This window comes from Helicoverpa zea, chromosome 17, assembly GCF_022581195.2.
Source record: "Helicoverpa zea isolate HzStark_Cry1AcR chromosome 17, ilHelZeax1.1, whole genome shotgun sequence".
NCBI lineage: Eukaryota > Metazoa > Arthropoda > Insecta > Lepidoptera > Noctuidae > Helicoverpa > Helicoverpa zea.
In genome coordinates, this window is record NC_061468.1 from 10650322 (window position 1) to 10666034 (window position 15713).

Genomic DNA, 15713 nt, shown 5'->3' on the forward strand with positions numbered 1-15713 from the left:
CTTTTCTCGGTAATCTGATTTATTTATATACCTATTTTTCTCCATAGCCTTTGCATGTGTACATAGCCTAGGTTCGCGCTGACCACAAATTGCGTGCTGTGACCGCGTTATAGGGCCGCGGCTTCCAGCTAATAATGTCTAGTTTTCCGAGAAAAATAAGTATTTAGGTACGCTACTATTAGTCACTCATTCATATTTATAAAGAGTTAACTATTATTTTATACCCATTAACTTTTTCTACGTATAGGTACTAAGAATATGTGATTTACTAGCTGTTGCCAGCGGTTTCACCCGTTTCGCGTGGAAACCTCTGCACGAACCCTGATAAAAATAGCCTATAGCCTTCCTCGATAAATGGGCTATCTAACACTGAAAGAATTTTTCAAATCGGACCAGTAGTTCCTGAGATTAGCGCGTTCAAACAAACAAACAAACTCTTCAGCTTTACAATATTAGTATAGAATCCATCCTTGAAACTAACATTTATCAACTTACGCTAATGTTCTAAAAAGAAAACTTCAAAATGACATAATAGCCCAATATGTGTTACATAAATTATTATTAAATAAATAAAAACTTGCTTATTTTAGTAAATCAAATTACTTATATTCACAATTTTCAATTTCCCAGCAACGGACAACCCTATAATGTTTATCGATAAAACAGGCGCCACAACCCTTTAAAAACATCGCAGTGAGGTCATGGGGATACCCCTCAAATACCAACAGTTTATGGCCGTCAATATTTTTGACTGATTCATAATTAAAAGGTTTAGTTATCTCTAATAGCTCTTTCTGATCAAAATTAAGCAAGATAAGACTACGCAATGAAGAAGATTAGATAATATAATTCTAGTCTTACATACCTACATTCCAAACGACTAAAAAAACCTTGACCACCACGTTAGATTCAAACATAAAGGCTAGACTGGTGCCCTGATATTTCTAGCGTTTACGGAACTGTTGTGGCTTTTAACCTAATTAACCCTACACTTTTATAACTGTCGCCTCCTGTTATACGCCAAATATTCTAGGCATTAAACTCCTACACTTATACCTAAATTTAATAGGTTTATAGACTAGAAAATTCTATGATTGTAAAGGCGTATTCATACTTCTAAGCGTTGCAAAAACTTGCGCATACGTCACAGCATTGGTAAATGTAATGCGTAAAATGTTTGCGTATGAAACGTCATAGGATTGCGTACTCTGTTAGGTAGTAGCTGCTAATGAGAATGGGTTCGATTTTCTTTTTCTTTTAAACCAACCGATATTTTTAGACCAAAAATATACCTTTCAAGGTTTTATTGGCGCCTGTTTTGGAAAGATCATTTTAAACATAGACACAGATCTTTTTGAGTTAAATTCTTCCTTTTTTTACAAATTCTTAGAGCCTTATCACAAACTGTAGCATATTTAAAGTTTTTTTACGGTTCCGGCTCATCGAATATTTTTATCCAGGCGCCTAAATAACTCCTCATTACTTTTTCCTTAAAAGCCTTGTCCTGCATAGCTTCTAAGGAAAAATACAGTAAAGTAAAACCAATATTTTAACAAGAGATATCAACAGTTCTCTCCAAAGACTTTCTTTCACAACATTTCTCAGAGCCATCATTTTTTCGTCCAACTCAAATTGGTCATTCAACTTCTTCATTGATGCAGATGATGCAACCTAGTCTGCACTCAAGTCATTGGGTGCAGCCGCCAATTTCGTAATGCATTAAGGTCACTATCACGCTAGTCTGATGTAAGACTGTCAGACGGTTGCGCGGTGAGAGGGGGATGTTTGGGTGTAACCATAGACGGTCATCGGAACTCCTTGGGCTCGAATTATGCAAGTGTTTGTCTATGAATGATGATAGTGTGGAACGTGGTAGAATGAAATAATTATACAGATTGAGGCTGTAGCAGTGGCGGATTTACAAATTTGCCGCTAGTAGGCCATTCAATTTTTGCCGCCCCTAATGATTGTGAACTTAATGATATTTCTGTCAGTTACTAGATTATTTTTGCAACCCGCTATGTATCGAAGAGTTTAATGTTGACCTAACAAGTTTATCTGACAGCGACTTTAAAGCGTAAAACCTCTGTAACTTTTAAACGGCTCAATTGATTTTCATGAAACTCGCCCGTAAAACACCTGTAATACAAAAAAAATACTAAATTAAAATCGGTTCATTCGTTCGGGTAGGTACTATATCAGAGGCGCACCCATCGGGTGGCACCCCCCCAAAAAAACGACACAATATAATCACGGACTAAAATTGTAATTGAAGTACTTAAAAATTGTGTAGAAATCATTCATGGTGCTTTTTGCTAGGTTTAACATAAAGAAACCGGAGTCATACCACTGCAAAGTTATAAAGCGCTAACTAGTTTTATAGAAACCAGTGTCAAGTAAAAAAGCCGCGAGCGCAGCGAGCGCAAAATTTTTAAGATTTAGAACAGTAAAGTACCAAAACGAGTTTATAAAACCGGCCTAAAGTGAAAAAGTCGCGAGCGTAGCGAGCGCCAAATTTTTTGAGTTTTGAGGACACAAAAGCGAAATTATTTGGGATACAAAAGTCCTCCACCTCCTGAACAGCTTAGAAATCGTCAGCGTAGAGCGTCAGTTGTTTTTGCTACTTCGGTGCTTTAACTTTTTGTTAGATTGGACTCAAAGAGCGCAGAATAAACCAGAAAAGATGAAGAAACCGCGAGCGAAGCGAGCGGATTTTTCAATTTATTTTTATTGAAACGCTATTGGAATATTTTAAAATTCATGATCACATAAACCTAAGCATATATTAAATAAAATAAAAAATAAAATAAAAATAAAAATAGCCTTTATTCAGACCTTGTTTACAGTATACAATCTTAATCTAACAACTCTGACGAGTTGATGACACCAACGACCTGGTCTGTTTGCCCAACTTTGGCAAAGGCCTCCTCCATTTCCTTCCACTCTGCTCTGTATTGGGCTCTTCTAGTCCATATATACCCTGCTATGCTTTTAATTTCGTCATCCCATCTTCGGTACTGTCTTCCTCGATTTCTTTTCTTGTCCCTAGGGTACCAAGATATTATGTTGTTGTTCCACTTGTCATTGCCTCTGACTATGTGGCCGGACCATTTCCACTTTAGTTTCCTTATTCTAGTTGTGACATTCTCAATTTTCATGCGCCTTCGGATAGTGGTGTTTCTTATTCTATCAGATTTTCTTATATTTAGCATGCTTCTTTGCATTGCCGTCTGACACGTTTCAAGTTTCTTATATTGCGCTTTGGTGAGAGCCCATGTCTCGCAGCCATATGTCAAGACTGGGAGTATACAAGTGTTATACAGTTTTGTTTTCACGTACGTTTTGATTTCTGTATTCTTCATTATTTCCTTAAACCCCCAGTAGCGTTTCCATGCATTTCCAATCCTTGTGTCGATTTCTTTTGTCATTATATCAGTGACCGAGATTTGTTGGCCCAAGTAAGTGTATTCTTTTACAAACTCTACTGGTTCGCCGTTTAAAAGAATATTGTCTTCCAATCCGTTTGTCATAGCTTTGGGTTTTGAAGTGTTCATCGTCAGACCTACCTTGCGGCTTTCTCTATCCAGATCAGTGATCATGTATTGTAGTTGGTCTTTGCTCCTTGCCAGTATTATTATGTCATCAGCGAACCTCAAGTGTGTAAGATTTTCGCCATTTATGTTAAGTCCGTAGTGGTCCCATTCCAGTCTCCGAAAGATATCTTCCAGTACAGCTGTGAATAATTTAGGTGACAGTGGATCTCCCTGGCGTACGCCTCTGTTTATGTTTATTTGTTTCCCTTGTTTCTCTAGTTTTATTCTTGCTGTACTGTTAGTGTATATGCTTTTTTGACTGCCTCGTTGGTCTAGTTGTCGCAAGTGTGGCTGCTGAGCACGAGGTCTCGGGTTCGATTCCCGAGTCGGGCCGAAATCGCTTTGTGGGTTTTAGAAGACTTTCACAAAGCAGCCCGAAGCCTGGAAGTTGGTGATTGATTCACCCGTGCATCGGAGAGCACGTAAATGTCGGTCCTGCGCCTGATCTCTTTCCGGTCGTGTCGGATTCCCGTCCCATCGGGCTATGAGAGTGAAGGAATAGGGAGTGCACCTGTGTCTGCGCAAATGCTTGTGCACTATAATATGTCCTGCGCAGTTGGCTAATCTCCTTACATGAGAACAGCCGCCGTAGCCGATAATCGGCTAGGAGGACATCATCATCATCATCATATGCTTTTTTTAAAATCCTAATGTATTTCTGGTCGACTCCTTGTTTCTTCAGACATTGCCAGATACTGTTGTGTTCTATTGAGTCAAATGCCTTGTTGAAATCGATGAAGCAACAGTAGAAGGGCACTTTAAACTCTTTGGCTTTTTCAAAAAGTTGTCTTACCGTTAGTATATGGTCCAATGTTGAATAGCCTGACCGGAAGCCAGCCTGTTCCTTGGGCTGGTTTTCATCAAGAGTTTTGGTTATTCGCCTTAGGACAATTTTTGCAAAAATTTTGTAATGTTCGACATTAGGCTTATTGGTCTGTAGTTGTTAATTTCTCCTTTGTCCCCCTTTTTATGGAGTAGGATTATTGTTGATGTAGTCCACTGTGCAGGAATTTCCTCGGTGTGCAATATGTCGTTGAAAATGTGTTTAAGTAGTGGTACTAGCTCGTTTTTACAATCTGTAAGTAATTCGTTGCTGATATTATCAGGGCCGGGAGCTTTATCCTTCTTCTGTGTTTCTATTGCCTTGTATATTTCTTCTATTAGTATAGGTGGAACCGCGTCGGTGTTATTTAAGTCGGTGTTTACTATTTGGTTCTTGCTGGAGTAAAGGTTTTCGTAGAATGTAGTTGCTATTGACAGTATATCATATCTTTTTGTTTTCGTTTTCGAAAGTCGGTCTTTCATATTGGGTATCCAGTCTTTCTTTTCTTTTAAAGTTTTTAGAGCTTTTTAATACCTCCGGTTTTGCTTATGTATTTTTCAAAAGTTTCACGCCTAGTGCGTTCTCTGTCTTTTCTTATTTGGTTTTTGATTTCTTTACTTATTTCGCTATTTTTTTTGTTTTCTTTGTAGTATTTAACAGTTTTGATCTTGCTTCTAGGAGTGTAATTACTTTCTCTGACAAGTTTTTCTTATCCTTCGTATTATATTTAGTATCAGGTTCTGGTCTCAATGTCAATATTTCATGTAGTATGTTGTAATTCTGCTGAGTATTTATACCCTCGAAGGATGATTCTGTCACTAATTTCAGTTTGTCTTTGATGGTGTTTAACATTTGTTTGTTATTTGGTGTTGGTCTTCTGACTTTGAAGGGTCGACTTTTAATAGTGCCCATTGACCTGCTCAGACGTGCTCTGAGGACTCGGTGGTCGCTATTAAAATTTAGATAAATGGTGCCGCAGTCGTCAATTAATTTTGGTCTATTTGTTAAGATGTAATCAATTTCGTTTTTGAAACTGCCACCTGGCGATTCCCAAGTCCATCTTTTTGAAGTTCTTTTCTTGAATAGGCTGTTCATTATCCTCATGTTATTTTCCATCGCCATTTCTATTAGTTTTTGTCCGTTCCTTGTTCTTTTCCCTCTGATGTAAGGGCCAAGTACAATATCTTCTCCATTTCGTGGACTTCCAATCTGAGCATTGAAATCTCCCATTACTATGCAGTGTTTGTATGTGTACTTTTTTAGGGCGATGTTGAGAGTTGAGTAAAATGCATCGATTTCTAAAGTAGATGACTGCTCTGTTGGTGAGTAAGCTTGCACTATAGACCATATTTCCTGTTTTGGAGGAATTTTAATATTTAATTTGTTGAGTTTTGAGGACACAAAAGCGAAATTATTTGGGACACAAAAGTCCTCCACCTCCTGAACAGCTTAGAAATCTCAGCGTAGAGCGTCAGTTATTTTTGCTACTTCGGTGCTTTAACTTTTTGTTAGATTGGACTCAAAGAGCGCAGAATAAACCAGAAAAGATGAAGAAACCGCGAGCGAAGCGAGCGGATTTTTCAATTTATTTTTATTGAAACGCTATTGGAATATTTTAAAATTCATGATCACATAAACCTAAGCATATATTACAGTGAGTTTATTAATCGTTTATTTATATATGGATTGTGTACTCGTATAATTATAAAAAAAAAAAACTGTAAAAAAATTCGCAAAATTTGCCGCCCCTCTAAATCTGCCGCTCTAGGCACTGGCCTACTTGGCCTATTGGTAAATCCGCCACTGGGCTGTAGGGCTCAATCAATATTTTTTTTTTGTTTACATTTTAAGAATTAAGTTGCTAGAATATAACTTTGCAGTAATGATGTGAGTGGTTTGATATAATTGTGGTGTTTCGTATAAAAAGGTACGGGCATCTTCCCTTCTCTATCAAAACATAGACATTCAAATTACGTTTCAATAACGACTGATGAAAACACATTTGTCTATTGCTCAGAACATTAGAACTCCTTGGTAACTTTTACAAGTTTACTATAAAAGCAAATTAGTGGTTTACCTTGCGACTGATAGATTGTGCTGTGATTTAGATATTGTATGTTGAAGGTTTTAGAAATTATTGACCAGTTATACTGTTATTTGCAATTAGTATCATTATTGATTTATATATATTTTTTACAATTATTAATCAAAAGTTAACCAGAGACAGATTAACATTGAGAGGAAAGGACATAAAAAATCTTAATTGACATTTAATTAAAATACGATAATAATATCTTAAGTAAAGAACGGTTACACTTCCAGAGATCACAAAACAGTTAAACAACTGGCAAGACTAGTGGATATGACAGTTACTGTCAAGTCAAGCGAAATATCATCTCTCTACATGACAGCTCGATTCTCAATACAAGACTAACGAGCTATCACTCGGATACAATAATCGATTAATCGCAATCAGTTTTGCAAATCGATATAGAATCGAATTCGCAGCTACACGATACTCTGATTAGCCGAAGTGTCGGGGCGCGGTGCCAAACTTATTGATGTCAAAATAACTATAGGTGTTTAACCTCTAGTTAGTTTAATTGTTTGAGTTAATTATGCGTGGAGCGATTAAGCAGCCCATACAATATAATATTGTATGTCATACGATGGATCGTGTCAGCCATTGAAAGAAAATATTGTTTTAGGAAAGGATACACAGATGATGGCACATGTCAACCTGGACTGCAGACTATAACATTGCCGTATAAAAGTGTGATTTTGGCAAATTTTAAGACCTAGTTGTAAACACGCGTGACGCACATGACATGTTATTAATTCATTATTTTATCATTATTTTTTTATTTATTTATTCTTGGACATATTTATTACATTTTTAAATATTAAATATAAAAGTAAAAAACATTTAAAAATATAAAAAATAGGTTGCCACCGATATCGGGCACAGGGTCCAAGGTACCGGTGGTTAGGGTCCCAGAGACAGAAACCTCCTCACAATACGTGCCGTATCAAGGAGTACTGCCTTCTGAATCAGTCCCTTGATCCAGCCGCCTAACGAGAGCCTCCTGAGGTGTTCGTCGAGGCTCTTGGCTATTAAACCATTGGCCGTAACGACAATCGGCACAATAACAGCCGTGTCGACACTCCACATGGCGACAACCTCGTGCGCTAAGTCGAGATACTTTATTTGTTTCTCTTTCTCTGCTTTCACGAGGTTCTCGTCATGCGGAACGGCGACATCGATTATCATCGCGCGGCGCGCTAATCGATCTATCACCACTATATCAGGCTTATTGGCTACAATAGTCCTATCAGTGATGATAGATCGATCCCAGTACAACGTGATATGGTCCTTTTCGAGAACTGGGTCGGGCGCATACTTGTAGTACGGTACCTCAAGGTCTACAAGGTTGTACTGCAGAGCAAGCTGCTGGTGGATAATCTTGGCCACTTGGTCATGTCTGTGCAAATATTCACCATTAGCCAAACGAGAACAACCAGATATAATATGTCTGATAGACTCACCCGGATGGTGACATGCCCGACATATGTCAACCGTCCCGTCTTTCACGATATATCTCCGGTAGTTATTCGTAAGGACATTCCCAACTAACAATTTAACGTCGTTTAAAAGTTTAATAAACGTTATCTTAATTCCATCGATCGTAATACCTAAGTCGCACTTACGTTATAATAACGTTTACTAAACGCGAAAATGGCCCCAGTTATATGACCAACATTGTCGTATAACGGACATACAAAAGTCACAAGCTGACTTCGTTAAGTCATTCAAAAGTCGTATGAACGTTATGGAATTACCACTTTCGTTGCGCAGAAGTCGCATCATAACTTTACAACGGCTAGTTTGTTGTATTGTCGTCATAAGGGCGTTTTTGAATGATTAAAACGTTTTATTTGAGTCAAGGAACAACACCTGTAAAACTTATTCATTTTTCTTGATAGTGACGCGATGTTTGTGGTTTTGTAATAAAAAATACAAGGAAATAAAAGGTGATGGGTGTTATTTAACTTATATTTATATATCTCGCTAATAAATGTATCTGTCTCTCATGGCGTTTAGTTCGACTTGGTATTAAAGTTTTATGATACTATACCTATATGTATTTATTTCAGATTTTCATGCCCCCTCGCAATTTTGTGTTTTCATGATTATATTTTTATTAATAAAAATATTTTTATTTCTAAAAATGTAGGACATTGTTGCTTTTGTCACACAATTATCTCTTTACGACGTTTTAAAGACATAAAGTCGTATTAAGGTTATTTCAAGACCATGCAATACGCCATGACAGCTAGTTATCCAAGGATCCATTAAGGAAATCTCGATTTACTTTCCTTTTGAAAGTTCCACTACGTTTAAGTCTACTCCACATTTTTTTGCTTCCATTTTTCGTAGTAAACTTAATCAAATATTCCGTAAATAGAGCGGCCTAGCCGTTTTAAAGTCAAAAACTGACTTAAATGCGACTACAAGTTTGATTAAAGTCAGAGCATGACATTAAACGGACATCATGTAATATATATGTTATATTTGAGTATTAAATAAACAACCAAGTCATTTAAGAGTCTCCAATTGACCGTTGTAAAACAGGATAGTGATCGTTATATAAACGTCACTGTGAAAACGTTTATACAACTGCTACATTACATAGATGTCATATAAAGGTTTTCAAAGACCTAATTTGGTCAGTTCAAAACGTTTAATATACTATAACGTTAGTATGACTATTGCGTTGTCGTAAAAACGTTTTAGCTAAGACTGTAATATAACGTCGTCGTTTAGTTTGGTCTTATCAACGTTGCTAAGACCAGCTTAATATGACATATTCGTCACACTACTAATAAGTTAAATTAAAGACGTCTACAGGACCTAGTAGTCATCTCACTATCATTATAAGACTGCTATCCAACTTTATGTCGTATAAGTTAAGACTTATATGACGTTTTTGTTTGTTGGGTTGTTATCATTCATTATTAGTAGGTAGATATGTGAGACAATACAATTGGATCAAAGACAGGAAAACCCTCGGCAACGATTAATAGAAATAATTATCTCTCAGACGGATACCTTATACATATCCTTTCAAATTAAGAGGAACCAGGCCGTTTCTCCATAACTCTGAATTCCTGAAAATTAAACTGGTTTACTTTATGACTTCATTTAACAAAACTTCCAATCATTTGCGCACCAGAGATCCGACAAACCTTACTAAAAGCTGCTGACATAAGTCATACACTTTAACGATATAGAAATAAGGTTGATAATTAAAGATTAATTAGTTTGTTAGCCGCAAATAAGGTTGTCTATCAATGATGATCATTCAAGGAGGACTGTTAAGTTTGGTCTTTTTGCAAGCTTTTTTTTATTAAATCGCTGCAAGGGCCTTGCGTCATCGTCTGCGAACGCTAGCGATGCAAAATGATATGTTATGAAGATTTGGTATGAAAGCTAAGCTTCTCCCTTGTTTGTATGGGTTGGTAGGCTGTAAGTGCATAAATATTCTTTGCATAGCAAACTTTCCTAACAAGTTCATGAAAGAAGTTAAGGAGCTTTTACAGGCAGGCAATGCTTTACCAGATATTTGAGGCAGTAAAAACTAAAAGTTTTTTTTTTGAAGAACGTAAATGACAGATATATAATCCAAAAGTATAGAGCCTCCTTTATGTCTTCTGTAAATAGTTTGAATATGAATGGAATGCCATGTGTTCCAAAACCAAATACGAAGTTACTCCGGTTCTTAACAATGTGACATAATATCAGTGCTCCAGATAGCTGACAAATTATTTTAACACTTATGTGTAATAAAGATAAGGATGCAATTTAATTGGTGGAAAGTTAATAGGCGTGTCGTCGTCGCGCTGTCTGGTGCGTGACAGATATACTTTTTAAATGTGCTTTCCGTTCATTGGTGTTCTTTACTAATAAGGTTTTAGTTAAAAAGGAGTTTTTCATTCAGCTAGTTTTAAATTGTTTATAATAAATGTAACAAATACATACAATTAATTATTATGTAACATAGAGAAGTGGTTGTTCACATGTTTTGACCCATGCATTGATTGGAATTGGAAAGAGAAGAAAAAACTAAATTGCAATAACAAACCAATAAACTTAAGAAGGCAAACGCTTCCTATATAAAAAAATGTTTTTCCGACTGTTTGTTCGCGTCATTTTTTGCAGTAGGCACTTAATTGAACTTTAATTGGTTAATCTTAGCTAGTACTTGGCTTACTACGTTTAACAAACGTTAATGCGAAACTATAAAACTTAGGGAAAATAGAGGATTATAAACAATCGACTATTCCAGTCACAATTTTTATCAGACGCCATATTTGTCCTTTTGTGAAAACGCTACAAATTAGTGGACACTCGCATGTAAATCTTATCTCAATCCACTATAAACAATAAACTACCACAATTAATCGTTTAAATAAACCGAACAAATCGATTTTCATGGCATCAATTATAATAATTTATTACAAAAAGTTGGCGCCACTAGCCATAAGAAACGGAAGTGGTTGGCCTTCAACCTTAGAATAAACTGCTGTTGTCTGCGAGCTAAGGAAAATAAAAAATAGGCGGCAAAGTGTTCTTTAATCTGTGGTAGTAGTGACGTTTGAGTTTGCGCGGGAAGTATTGCTACGACGTTCGTAGGGAAAATCTGTTTCCCGCGATGGCGATATTTAAGAAGCCCTTTTGAATTAAATTCACCATACCTTTATTCCTACACTTTATTTAATCAATTAATATTTAAGCATACAAATGTTCATAAACGATCATTTCACTAAAACTGGTTCACTGGCAAAAAAATACGCTCCAATTTATTGCGTGTCCCCGCGAAATGTTCAATTAAATAAATTCATTCACACACAATAACTTTTTTATTTCCAAAAAAGTCCCGTACGTAATCCCGTAATGTTGGTAACATTATATTTTACTAAAAGTCAACACAGACAGTCTATTGATGATTGAGCGACGGCAAAAAATTGCATGATACGAATTAAATACGACCTGACATTGAAATATGATTTGGGCACAAGAAAAAAAATGGGTATTGAAGACATAATTATAGAGTAATGAACTGGCGTCTGTAACGAATTAATTTCTATTAGTATAGGAGTCAAACGAGGTGAAGTTTGACCGGTTACTTTTTTCATGTTAAGGTAAAAATGCTTGACTAAATAAATAGGCCATTAATGGCCGCTAATTTGGTCTATACTTACCATCGTATATCAATGCAGCAGTAACATGACTATCTAGTTGTAATTTTCGTTAGTACAAAAGAGGTTTGCTGAAAAGTAAAAAAATACCTATGCTTGTTTACTCCCGTACTAAGCAGCCGAGATATCGCAGTAGGGTAGTGTCCAGGGTCGAAATAATGAAATAATATTTAGTCCGCTTTTTAGATAATCAAAAAATATTGGATACGTATTTTTTCTTTTTTTAATTAAACATAAAATGACAAAGATAATACACTTCAAAAATTAGGAGTGGGGGCCTTTTACGTCAGTGTCCTGAAAATTGTAGCAACTTGTGACTTCACACTCAACTATAATACGCTATATCTTAACAAGTTCTGATCCAATTTAAAAAAGAAAAAATACGTATCGCTTAATTTTGGACAATCTACAAGACGGACTAATTATTATTTTTTAGGAAACTAGCCTGTTACTGGCGAGATAGAAAATATTTGAATGAAAATAAAAGAACAAATTAAATCTTTCCATGACTATAGGTACAAAAACACTTGATCTACCTCATTAGGAATGTTTCACAAAATCTATGATTACATATGCAAATTATAAACTATCTTGCCCAATTAGAGTTTCTATTCCTCGCAAATGGATTTCCCGTCTATTTTTAACTCGACAAGATGTCTAAAAACTCCATCTTGTGTTTCTAAAGTATAATAGGATTTCCCAAAATATATTCTTGATATTTTGGTCACAGCAATTAATTTCATATGTTTCGGAATACGCTTCCTTTAATTTAATGATGATATTAATATTTATAATGAGAACCGTTATACTTCCAGGGAATGCCATATTGCCAACCTACGTCAATAACGCGGGTTTTATCTTATAAAACATTTCCCAAAACCGGGGAAAGACAGTTAAATGAACGATGAACTTTCAATTTTCTCCCATTCCTGCCATGATGTAATTCTGAAGTACAAACAAAAAGCGGGAAAATTACATGACGCGAAAAATTGCGCCACAATTTTCTATGACGACAACTTCGAGTACTCGGAACTTTAAAACTATAATCAATATATTAATCCATGAGATACTTAATTATAATCTGTGCTAAGCCCTTATGACGTGGAAGATCGTCTCCGAGAAACGCGTAAACTACATGTTATACAATGATGAATGTTAACATTTTCTGAGAAAATGTATGTCATGAAAAGCAGAGCCATCACTGTTGACACAATAAATCAATGTCCATGTATGTGGACCATGAGATTACAGTCTATGGACATTACGGAATACCTATTCGGTTCTAGTGAATTTATTGCAGTGGCTTTTAGGTAAAACACACGAACAAGCTCGCTTCTACGTGGTAGTTTTAAACGAGAACATTATTTTATCTATGTCAATTAGGTACATAAATCCTAAGTTTAGGCTTCGTGGAGCTTTGATTTTTTCAAATCATTGAAGTTGGAACTTTTTTCAGCACATATCTAACATAAATTCAGTTTCTAATAGACAAGCAATTAACTTTTATCGAGATATTATTAGAGAGCTATTAGCCCGTTTAAACAAACTTGTCATTTTTTGCAATATACCTAGTATTGCAAAAAACTAAAATTATTACAATTAGGCATCCTTCTGCCATCCTGTTAATAGTAAATTCAAGATGACACACTGAGAACCAACTCATAAGTGTAACTTAATAATTAGATACTATGTGTCAGACTACACCCACTTTTTGTAACATTTTTTTACCACAGTCATTTGTAATGACTCAGTTTTCATTAGAGTTAAGTCAATAATAATTTAATAAGTATTTGATTTAACTGGATTTTTGTGGTTACGATTAAGTCCTCACTAAGTCATTTTTAATGTTTTTTATGTTGATTTAATTGAAGTTTAGCTTTGATCACGGTGTTTTTGTTTTGATCATATTACGAGAACGAAATCTACCTAGATGCGTTTTTAGATATCCTGGTTACTTCGTCCTATCGGTGTAGAACTGACCATTGTTACTTCAAAATACTTGATTTTGGTCTTATCTAGACACTCTTACAAACGGAAGTGGCACTCCAAAGAAATGGTGCTTTATTAGCAAAACCATGTGGTAGGTACGTGCTTAGAGACCTTATATTAACTTAATATTTAATTGCCGCCAAAAAGGTCTTACTACAAACCGAAAATAGACGTCACCCCATCGTTTTTCCCATACCGCAACTAGGCAACGGACATATTTTAACTAGTTTTCCGATACAAGGTCCATTATTATCTTGTGTCGTGATTAATGATTGACGGCTATCGTATTAGAAGTACCGCCTCCGATGTCCGCAGTTTCCATTGTGCAATTCCTATCTTAATAGTTTTGCGAGAAATAGGACCAATTAGATCTTGACTCACTGTTTAAATGGAAAAGTCATAGTGGGTGACTTGGCATTTTTTTGTATGTAACTTTCCTGGTAAACGGAAAATGTTTAGCTGCCTTTTTTTGTTGATGGCTCGAGTATATCTACCGACTGTAATAAAGGGTACGTAGGTGGAAGGTATGCAAACCAGATGAATTCTAAACGAATTAACGTGGATAGGATTTGAAAACCTACATAAAATCAAAAGTCATTTATTCAAAGTAGGCTGAAAATCGGCACTATAATGTATTGGCAGCCAAGGTTTTGCTCGTGAGGAGGCATTTTGCTGAAATAGAATTTGTCAGCAGAAACCTACAAAATAGTGCTGTCCAAAACACAGACAGGTACCTTAATAAGACGATTCATTGCATAATTGGTAAATAGTTCGCCTTGCAAGGTAACCATTAGCAAACTGAATTTTTATAAGCAAGTATTGGCGACATCCGTCATGTAAAGTAGAGGTAGTTTGTCAAATACAAGTGATTTCATTATAACTAATATAGCTTGGTGAGTAATTCTTCAAATAAAGTTTCCGGATACATGCGGTTAAGCTTTCAGATAATGATTGATTTCTTCTTCTGTAAAGGCGAGATTCCGTCGGTTTGAGGCTCTATGGCACACAGATTTTTTGTTCGCGAACAATTTCGGTGGTATATCGCCACACAAAACTGTCCAACTATGTTGGGGTCGGCTTACAGTCTAACCGGATGCAGCTGAGTACCAGTGCTTACTTACATAGAGAGTGTCCTATCTATCGAATAAGGGTTAAGCTTAACCTGTAAAAGTAGATTAGTTGTGTAAATAAATATATATATGTATAGAGCTTCTGCCAATTTAATCTCCTCCTGATGAGACTGGTTGTCAGACTTTCTACCCTCTGTCTATGCGTAGGGACTGATGACATTAAGTAACATTTCAATATTTCTAGAGAAATTAGAGCAGGTAAAAATATGTATGGCAAAAACATTTGTATCTGCCACCTATTTATACAAACTAAATAGATGCATAGGACCCATGATAATGCTGACATAACCATGCACTATAATATAATTACACATAAGAGGTAGGAAAACTGCATAAAAATGTCCACTTGGAAAAACTGCATTACTATGCAATTCTAAATATATCCTTGGTATTCAACATATGCATACATACAGTACCTACTGGATTCTATACCGACGGAGATTTTTTTTCAATAGACAGATTTTGAACTTATGGAGAATCAAGAGGAAAGATCGTAAAAGTAACGAATACGAAGTAGTCCTTCAGTAGAATCGAAAGCAGCTGAGTAGGTAGATGAAGCTTTTACATGGTTTTACATAGAGCAACTGACACATGAGCGGTATGTATTCAGATGTCACAACATACTTTTTAGGGTTCCGTACCCAAAGAGTAAAACGGGACCCTATTGGCTCCTCTATCCGTCCGTCCATACGTCCGTCAGTCCGTCTGTCACCAGGCTGTATGTATCTCACGAACCGTGATAGTTCGAGAGTTTAAATTTTCACAGATGATGTATTTCTGTTGCCGCTGTAACAACAAATACTGAAAACTAGAATGAAATAAATATTTTGGGACAACGTGATTTCTTTGCTCATTTTCTAAATAATGGTACGGAAGCCTTCGTGTGCGATTCCGACTCGCACTTGGCCGGTTTTTTCA

The 15713-nt window shown here is 36.0% G+C and overlaps 1 protein-coding gene across 2 annotated transcripts in view; it reads right to left on the bottom strand.

The window, feature by feature from the left end:
• The window catches only part of LOC124638566 (CHH-like protein), a 68073-nt gene that overhangs the window by 49004 nt on the left and 3356 nt on the right, over positions 1 to 15713 (bottom strand). The window lies entirely within an intron of this gene.